This window comes from Tachysurus fulvidraco, chromosome 8, assembly GCF_022655615.1.
Source record: "Tachysurus fulvidraco isolate hzauxx_2018 chromosome 8, HZAU_PFXX_2.0, whole genome shotgun sequence".
Taxonomy (NCBI): Eukaryota; Metazoa; Chordata; class Actinopteri; order Siluriformes; family Bagridae; genus Tachysurus; species Tachysurus fulvidraco.
Genome location: NC_062525.1, coordinates 1552261 through 1561791, shown reverse-complemented (window position 1 = coordinate 1561791; position 9531 = coordinate 1552261).

Here is a 9531-nt window from a genome sequence, read left to right as displayed (position 1 = left end):
AAGCGCGAACGGATGCCCGGGGCGTGGCCAGCAACACAGCGTCTCGTTCCCTTCTCAGGGAACCGGGTTAGATACGTAACCTGGTGTAGTTCCCTTTCGAGGGAACTCGACGCTGCATCAGTGCTGATGCTATGAGAATGCTAATACCTACACTGCCACACACCGGTCGATGACTGCGCCAGAGGCCGTGAGAGAGCACGAGCAGACTGGGAACAGCACACCATTGGCCCCGCAGTACCTGGGACCCTGGACTGGGGTCCAAGTCCAGGTCATAGAATCTGATAAAGGTGTGCGGAGAGGACCATCCTGCCGCAGCACAAAAATCTTCAATGGGGACACCCCTCGCCAAGCCACTGGATGAGGTGATACCCCTAGTGGAGTGAGCCCTGATGCCAAGAGGGGAGGCATGACCGCGCACCTCATAGGCCTGAGTAATGGCCTCCACCACCCAGTGTGCCAGGCGCTGTTTGGAAACCGGATTACCCCTATTCCGGCCCCAAAAACAGACAAAAACGGCGGAGGAGTTACGCCACGAGCTAGAGCGGTGGACGTAAGTCCTCGGGGCCCTTACCGGGCAAAGCAAGTGCAGCCTCTCCTGTCCTCTCCTCTCCTCTACTGTCCCCCGACTCATGGGGCAGGGGACAGTAGGCCTGCAGGATGATTGGACATCCCGCCATCCTGGGCACCTTAGGGACATATCCTGGCCTGAGGTGCAGGATAGCCTTGGACATGCCGGGGGCAAACTCTAGGCAGGCGGGGGCGACCAACAAAGCCTGCAAATCACCCACTCTTCTGAGAGAGGCCAAGGCAAGAAGCAGAGCCGACTTCAGGGTCAGAAACTTTTCAGAGGCTGACTCCAAGGGCTCAAAGGGGGCTTCCAGCAGCCCCTCCAGGACCACAGAGAGGTCCCCGGAAGAAAGGCATGGCCTAGAGGAAGGCCTCAGCCGCCTGACACCACACAGAAAGCGAGAGACCAAAGGGTGCCTACCCAAGGAGGCCCCAAGGACAGGTTCGTGGTTCGCGGCAACTGCGGCCACGTACACCTTTAGAGTAGACGGGGCCAGGCCCCGAGAAAAGCAAGACTGCAAGAACTCCAGCACTGTACCAACCAGGCAGTGAACTGGATCCTGAGAGTGCTCGTCACACCAGAGGCGAAAAAGCCTCCACTTCAGAGCATACAGTTTCCTAGTGGAGGGAGCCCTAGCATTCAGCAGAGTCTCTGTCACCTCAGTTGAGAGGCCTGCGTCTAGGTGCTGGTCCCCCTCAGGGGCCAGACCCAAAGCTTCCACATCTCGGGGCGGGGGTGAAGAATTGCCCCCTGCGCCTGAGAGAGGAGATCCCTCCTAACGGGAATCTCCCATGGAGTGCCGTTCAGGAGGGAGACTAGGTTCGTGAACCAAACTCGAGAGGGCCAACGGGGGGCAACTAGGAGAAGGTTGACACGGTCGTGGCGCACTCTGGCTAGGATTTGCGGGAGCAGAGCTATCGGGGGAAAGGCGTACAAATGGAGCCTCGGCCACGTCCATACCAGGGCATCCAGGCCCAACGGGGCCGGGTGAGAGAGGGAGAACTACAGCAGACAGTGTGTCGACTCCTCTGAGGCGAACAAATCCACTTCTGCCCGGCCAAAAATCTGCCAGATTCGCTCCACCACTTGGGGGTGAAGACGCCACTCCCTGGGCCTCAGCACCTGCCTCGACAGGAAGTCTGCCTCCCGATTTACACGCCCTGGGATAAAAACCACTCTTAGTGAAAGAAACCTGGTCTCTGCCCAGAGCAGAATCTGCCACACCAACCTGAACAGGGGGCGTGAATGCAGACCGCCCTGATGGTTGATATAGGACACCACCGCGGTGCTGTCTGTTCGCACTAGGACATGGCAGCCCTTGAGGTGCGGAAGAAAGTGTTGCAATGCTAGAAACACAGCCCTCATCTCCAGGCAATTTATGTGCCATGAGAGACAGGGGCCCTCCCATAGACCCTGGGCCGGGTGGCCATCTAAGACTGCGCCCCAGCCCGAGAGCGAGGCGTCCGTCGAAAGAGTCCTGTGACGGTGACACGCCCCCAGAATGGGACCCCAGGCCAAGAACTGGGGTCTTTTCCACATAAGGAGGGTACGAAGCCCACGGCGCGTAACCCGTATAACCCTGAGGGGATGCCTGCGAGGATGAAAGCCCGCCCCCTTGAGCCAGAGCTGGAATGGCCTCATGTGAAGCAGACCCAAAGGAATAACGTTGGCTGGAACTCTGTTCTGCTCAATAGTTTTTCCTTGTTATGATAGCAGATTCCCCAAGAATTTCACTTGCTGTTTTACAAACTGCAGCTTTGACAAGCTCGCCTTGTGACCTTCCTTCACTAGATGACAAAGTAACGCAATAGTATCTTTTTCACATTGCTCATTAGATGGCGCTGTAATCATGCAGTCGTCCATATACTGAATAATTGCTGACCGTGGGGTCAGCGTCAGAGATCGAAGACTGTTTTTAAGAGCTTTATTGTAAACAGTAGACAGTAGACACAATCTGGTAAAAGTGTACGGTTTTCCATTGAAAGAAAACGCAAACCAAAACTGGCTGTCTGGAAGAACTGGTACATTGAAAAAAGCATTAGCTAAGTCTACCACAGAAAACCACTCGCTTTCTGGTGGAATCTGAGACAAGATTGTGTGAGGGTTTGGCACATTCGGAGCTCTTGGAATTACTGCATCATTCGCCACTTGCCAATCCTGGACAAAACGCCACTCCTCTGGTTCACCCAGAGGCCTAGGTTTTCTCACTGGAAAAATAGGTGTTCTTACTGGGGAGGTTTCACATAGGACAATCACTCCAGCCTCAAGCAGTGAATTAAATACTTGTGTGATACTCTTAATAGCCTCTGGCCTTAAGGGGTACTGTGTTTTGCAAGGTCTGTAATCTGATTTAGGTGTTATCTGCACCGGTGCACAATTTTGGATCAGACCTACATCATTTTTCCCTGTTGCCCAAAGTTCTCTACTAACTGCTTTTAATCAGGGGTCTTCCCCAAAGATGTGTGTCATCTGCCACATTGTTTTCAGTACACGTGTGTCTGCCTGTGGCATTACCTCAACTGTTCTGTCAGCAAAAGCTATCCAATTCAAGTGCATGCAATAGGCTTTGGTTTTCTCACTGTACAACACTGTGGGATCTGAACTGGGTTTCCAATCATCAGCTTTCACACATTTTAATGTCCACATTCCTAAATCTTCCCATTTCTCTGTTTCACCTTTTGAGAGACATGTGTGGGTGTGAATTCTCTATAGTGAACCGGTGGGCCTTCCCCGGCTTCACATTTATACTAGAAAGACTCACTTCTGCAGTGCATATGTGATTATCCCAATACAAATTTTTCAACAACAACAACAGCTTCTTTCTGCTTTTCCATCTATTCTGGTTCATAAAATTCATCAGGCCCTGTGTGTATGTGTGCTGTGCAGTGCAGATCATGTGCGTTCATGTACAGTATTGTGTGCATGTACTGTAGGGTTAGCAACATCACAGGCCTTATCTATGAGAGCTTGATTCACTGAATTCACAGCAGAGGTGCTGAGTTACCACTCGTACACCTACAACAGAGGTCTGGGGTCCCACTTAATGCCTTGAAATTCACCTGTTTGACTTGTACACACTTTTAATCAATTTGGGGTGCTAATTAGATTTATTCCCAATTTGCAAATCAAATCCCTGCCCATCAAATTAACCGGGCAGCATTCAGAAAGCAGAAAAGAAAATGTGAATGACTGTTGGTTATTCTCAACACACCTTAAGGGTGCTGTAAATTTTTCTTTCACAATAATCCCAGACGCTCCAACTGAATTCAGGGATCTACCACTCATTTTTGGCATCTCACTCAACTCATTTAATGATCAGAGTTTCCTGCACTAGAATCTACTAAAAACAGGATGTAGCGATATCAAACGTATATCGAGTGATTATTCTACGTTTAAGATGCTATTGCTGTTGTGTTCGCCCTTTGTAAAAAACCCGGTGGCTAAGGCTGTCGGTGAGCCCCCAGTCGTCATTCGTCACAATCAGTCTCTTTAACAAGTTTATCCTCTACAAACCTGGGTCTCAACTGATCACCATGTCTCCTGAAAGGGACATCAGCGTCTCGTCCCTGAACCTTTAAGACACTGGCCACTCCCGTGGTGTTATGAAGATAAACCGCCTCTTTTTCAGAAAAAGACCTCTCCACAGCTCGTTGGTCATGATAGAACTTTTGTAGATACTGCTTTCTACGAATAGTGACAGTGACCTCTGGATAAACAAAATCCGGACGAGTTCGCACATGCTGGTTTAGGAAAAGATCTACTGGTGATTGACCTGTAGTACAGTTTGGGGTTGTGCGATACTGCATCAGGAAAAGCGAGATCTTATATTCCAAGTACATTGTCAAATGTGCAACTTCCTTCATTCCGTTTTGACAGACAATTGGTAGCAGGATGACCGGGAGCACTCGTTGACTGGAGAATACCATATTGAAGTTTTTGAACTCCACAGATGTAAATTGTGGTCCATTGTCTGTAACAATGTGCTCCGGCAGTCCGTATGCTGCAAACAACCTCCTTAGTCTTGTGATGGTCGCTTGTGAGGCTAGGCATTTTAAACACCTCCAACCACTTTGAATGCGCATCCACAAGTATCATGAATGTGTGTCCCGGGAAAGGACCAGTAAAATCTATGTGTAGTCTTTTCCAGCTTTGACCCGGAAATTCCCATGGGTGTAATGGAACTTGACGTGGTGTTTTTTTGTTCCATCTGGCACGACTCACACGCTCTACTGACTTGTTCCAGATCTGCATCTACTTTAGGCCTCCACACATATTTGCGAGTGAGAGCTTTCATCCTTACTCTTCCTGCATGACCCACATGTACCTCTTTCAGCACAATTTTTCTCTCAGTCTATCTGGAATTATCACTCTGGTGCCCCAGAGCACACATCCTCTCTCTGCAGACAATTCATTCCTGTGTGAGTGATAAGCTTTCAAACTCTCGTCCACATTCATTGGCCGATCATCCATTACATACTTCAGGACTTTGGATAACACCTTGTCTCTGCGTGTTACATGTGCCACCTGATCGGCATTCAGTGGAGCTTGTTCAAAATGTTCAGCGATTAAAGCATGGATATTAAGCCGCTGCGCCTACATCATACGCTGAAATAATGATCGCCCACCTCTGAATTCGGTGGGTAGACTTTTATGTTCTCTGAACAAAGTCAACAGAGGTTTATGGTCATTTACCATCTTGAACTTCCTTCTTCACAGATATTGGTGAAACTTTTTAACTCCAAAAATGAGCGCCAGTCCCTCTTTCTCAATTTGGCAGTACTTTTTCTAAGATGGTGCAAGTGTTTGTGAGGAATAAGCCACGGGACGTTCCTCAGTGGGCATGGTGTGTTGCAAAACCACTCCAATTCCATATGCTGAAGAATCGCAGGCTAAAATAAGTGGAAGACATGGATCGTAATGTACCAGAACTCTTTCGTCCGTCAGCAGATCTTTGCATTTTTCAAACGCACTTTGCTCTGACTGTTTCCATTCCCAGGTTACATTATCTCTCAACAGCCTGTAGAGAGGAGCTGCCATGGTACTTTGGTTAGGCAAAAACCGTCCATATTACAAATGTATTTTGTATTATTACAAATGTATAGTGGATGTGCATCTTGATTGCAGTAACCTTGTCTCGAGATGGATGAAGCCCCTTACTGTCTAACACAAATCACAGATGCTCAAATTTGTTTTTTTCCAAGCTCACATTTTGACTTCTTCACTCTCAAGCCGTTCTCCTGAAGTCTTTTTAACACTGCTTGTAGCATCAGCAGATGTTCCTGTTCTGTCCTTCCTGTGACCAGTAAGTCATCAAGGTATGCGACAACATCCAGATCTTTCATGATGTTCTCCATGATTCTTTAAAAAAATCGAGGGTGCTGAACTGACACCAAATGGTAATCTATTGTAGACAAATAATCCTCTGTGTGTGTTAATGGTCAGCAGCAGTTTGCACTCGTCATCTACAAGAACCTGCAGGTATGCTGACGCTAGGTAAATTTTAGAAAACACAGTTCCTCCACTCAGTGTAGCCATCAACTTTTCAATCCGGGGTAATGGGTACATTTCTGTGATAGCTGCTTGATTCACGGTTAATTTATAGTCTCCACACAGCCTTATGGTTTTGTCTTTTTTTTATCACTGGCACAACTTGTACCGCCCATTCACTGTGTTTTACAGGTGTGATAATTCCAGCTTTCTCCAGTCTGTCAAATTCTGCATCAACGTGAGCCTTCATGGAAAAAGGCAGTGGGCGAGCTTTACAAAAACGTGGGGAAATTTCAGGATTCACCATTATCTTTGCCTTAACCCCACTGAGTGTGCCTAGTTCATCTTTGAACACCTCAGGGCACGAATCTAGCACCTCTTGAATTGTCTTTGGTTGATGCACTTGACTGACATGTTTAATTTTTTTTCCAAATCAAGGTAAGTTTTTGTAGCCAATTTCTGCCACACAGAGCTGGCCCCTCCCCTTTTACTACAATTAAGGGTAGCAGTTCACTTTGTACTTTATAGCTCACTTTCGCTTTCAACTGTCCCAACACAGGCATAATCTCTCCTGTATAAGTCTTAAATTTGACTCCAGTGACCTCTAGTGGCTTAGTTGTGAATGCTGCTTGGAACATTTCCTCAGATATGATACTCACAGCTGCACCGGTATCAATTTCCATCATTATTTCTTTGTCATTTACCTGAAATGTCTCTGTGAAAGATTTTTGTCCTTCTCATCACTTAACAGCAAAAACATGGGCAACTTGGCTTCCTCTGCCTCCACATACTTAGTGTTTTTGTCCGCAAAATGTTTACTCTTTCCATTTTTTCCTCTGCATGCTCTTTTAATGTGGTCAATTTTTCCACAAATATGGCACTGTGCACTCTTGCAATGACACACCTGTGGGCTGTGATCTTTGCCATGACATCTGTAACACATCTTCCCTCTCTGATCGGAATGGCGTGCTGCTAGCGCATCCACTTTATGCACTTCCCCTGGCCGTGCTTATACCCTCTCAGCTGCTGCATGTCTTTTTCTCCATACTCAATGCGATCTCAAAGGCACGTGCAAACATCAGATTCCATTCTGACAACAGTCATCATTGATAGCAATTACGATTGGGCCACATGTGGGTATTATCTGGCACATATGGCCTAGTTGTGGCGTGGCTATACAGATATGGGCCAAATTGTGGCCATATTTGTTTTGCCATAACTTTAAAATTGGCGGGAAATTCTCTCTTGGTTCACAACTCATTTTCTCATTTCTCACGACTGTGTAAGCTACGTTCAGGTAAGTGATGGCACTTTACAGTCATATAATTGAAATATGCAGCATTATGTGTCAATATTGCATGTTATTAAGCGTTTAGTTATTAGTTTAATTGAGCAAGGGGTCAAATTAGCTAATATTTTCCTCAGTTTAACAATACAGTTTAATGTACGCTAGGGCTCGAAGCTAGGGTTTTAAATTCCAATGTTTTTGGCTATAAACCAACAGTACTTAAGTAAATTCACAGGTTCACAGGTTGGAGTTTCCCGAGTCAATAACTCCTGAGCTAAACGCTGTTATTACACAAATAACACCTCGTTTCTACCATAGTAATGTAGAGAGGCAGCTACAACCCAATTTTCCTCAAAATCAGCTTTCCTCCGTGGTGGACAAAATACATGTCTCTATGTGCGAACCAAGGGACCGTCTGCAAAGTGCAAAACCCGAAAAGCGAATACTAAAAACAGTCAACTTGGGGAGAAATGTCTTTTTGTTTGTTTTTTTTAATATAAAAATATTTCCCCCAAAAGTAAAACACATTTCCCCCAAGTAAGTGTTGTAGTATAACTATCAGGACATCAGTGATGTGTGAGCTGAATTTGGTGACAGTACAGTGTATTACGGTGGTTATTGACTGTTATTGACTGCACTTTGCAGAAGGTCCCTTGGAATCTGTCTCATGCACTGAAAGTCATGCATGTCTTTTTTAAAGCAGAATACATCCAGTGTAAATTTTAACCAGTTGGTGAAAAAGTATTCTAAAAACAAAATCTAAATAATTTGTCATAAGAAATTATGGTATTATTATGGCCCACATATTGAAAAATACAATTTGCAATTCCTTTTGAAAATATACTGGAAAAAAAATTATTTGGTCAATCAGAGGTGGTTAATTATTGCAATTAAAATATTAAAGGAGGAAATTAATATTAAATGATTTTTTCCCAATTATACTTCAGCTCTAACTTCCAGGTTGTATTGCTGCTAGCATTATTTAAATTCATCTTTATTGCAGAGACCGAGAGGGGGGTAGGAGGGAGTGAATGAAGAAACACAAGGCCCAACAAAACACTGCCAACCCTCAATCAAAACTCAATTTCTCAATTTAAGTTCTCTGTACAAGTTAAGCTGATTTTTTTGTATTTTTTTCCTGTGATTTTTATTACTCTGAGTTGAATACATTCTTAAATGTATTCTTATGTTTACTCTTAAAGCTGTAATTATTTAACACTTGTTTTGAAGTAAATTGTTTTGAGTACATTTGTTGTTGAGTGTTTCATTTACCTTTAAGTTAAGACTTTTACATACTGTCAGCTGCATGTGTGGCACATATGGGCCAATAGATTTTAACAGAACTCAACCATACTAAAATTGCATATAAGGCTCATATTTGGGCCACATTAAATTGTATTATTTGTCTCATGTTTGGTGGAGTTATGGCACTCCTTTGGTTCAGTTCTTTCAAAGAAGAGGTGTGCCATATTTGGGCCACATAAAATTACATTTGGCTCATGCTTGGTGGACTTATGGCACTGCTTTGGTTGAGTTTTGGCAAAGAAGTGGTGTGCCATATTTGGGCCACATAAATTACATTTGGCTCATGCATGGTAAACTTATGGCACTGCTTTGGTTCAGTTTTGGGCCCAGATATGGAGATGTGGCCATATCTGGGCCCACAAACACAAACTAATCTGGGCCACAGCTCAGCTGTTTATCTGGCCCAAATCTGGACCAAAGGAAATTTGCTGACTGGGAGGCTTCGTTGCAGATTCCACTTACAAAACGGTCACGCAATGCCTCGTCCAACGTTGCACCGAACTCACAGCTCACAGCACATTGTTTCAGCTCCTCTGCGTATTCCATCACAGATTCATCAGCTCCTTGGTTGCAATGATTAAAATGAAATCTTTCTGCAGTCAGCGAAGGCTTTGGCTCGAAATGGCTCTTTCAAATGTCCACAATGTCTTTGAATGACTTATCTTTTGGCTTTTCTGGTTGTACCAAGTTCCTCAGTAAACCGTAGGTTGTTGCTCCCATCACACTCACCAGGGTCACAACCTGTTTCTCCTGGCTTATGTCGTTTGCCACGAAGAACTGCTCCAGCCGGTCAATATAAATCGACCAAAACTATGCTTTCGGGACAAACTCTCATTAGTTTCCAAGCGCCATAATTTAAACTTTATCCTTGTTGCCAACTTTA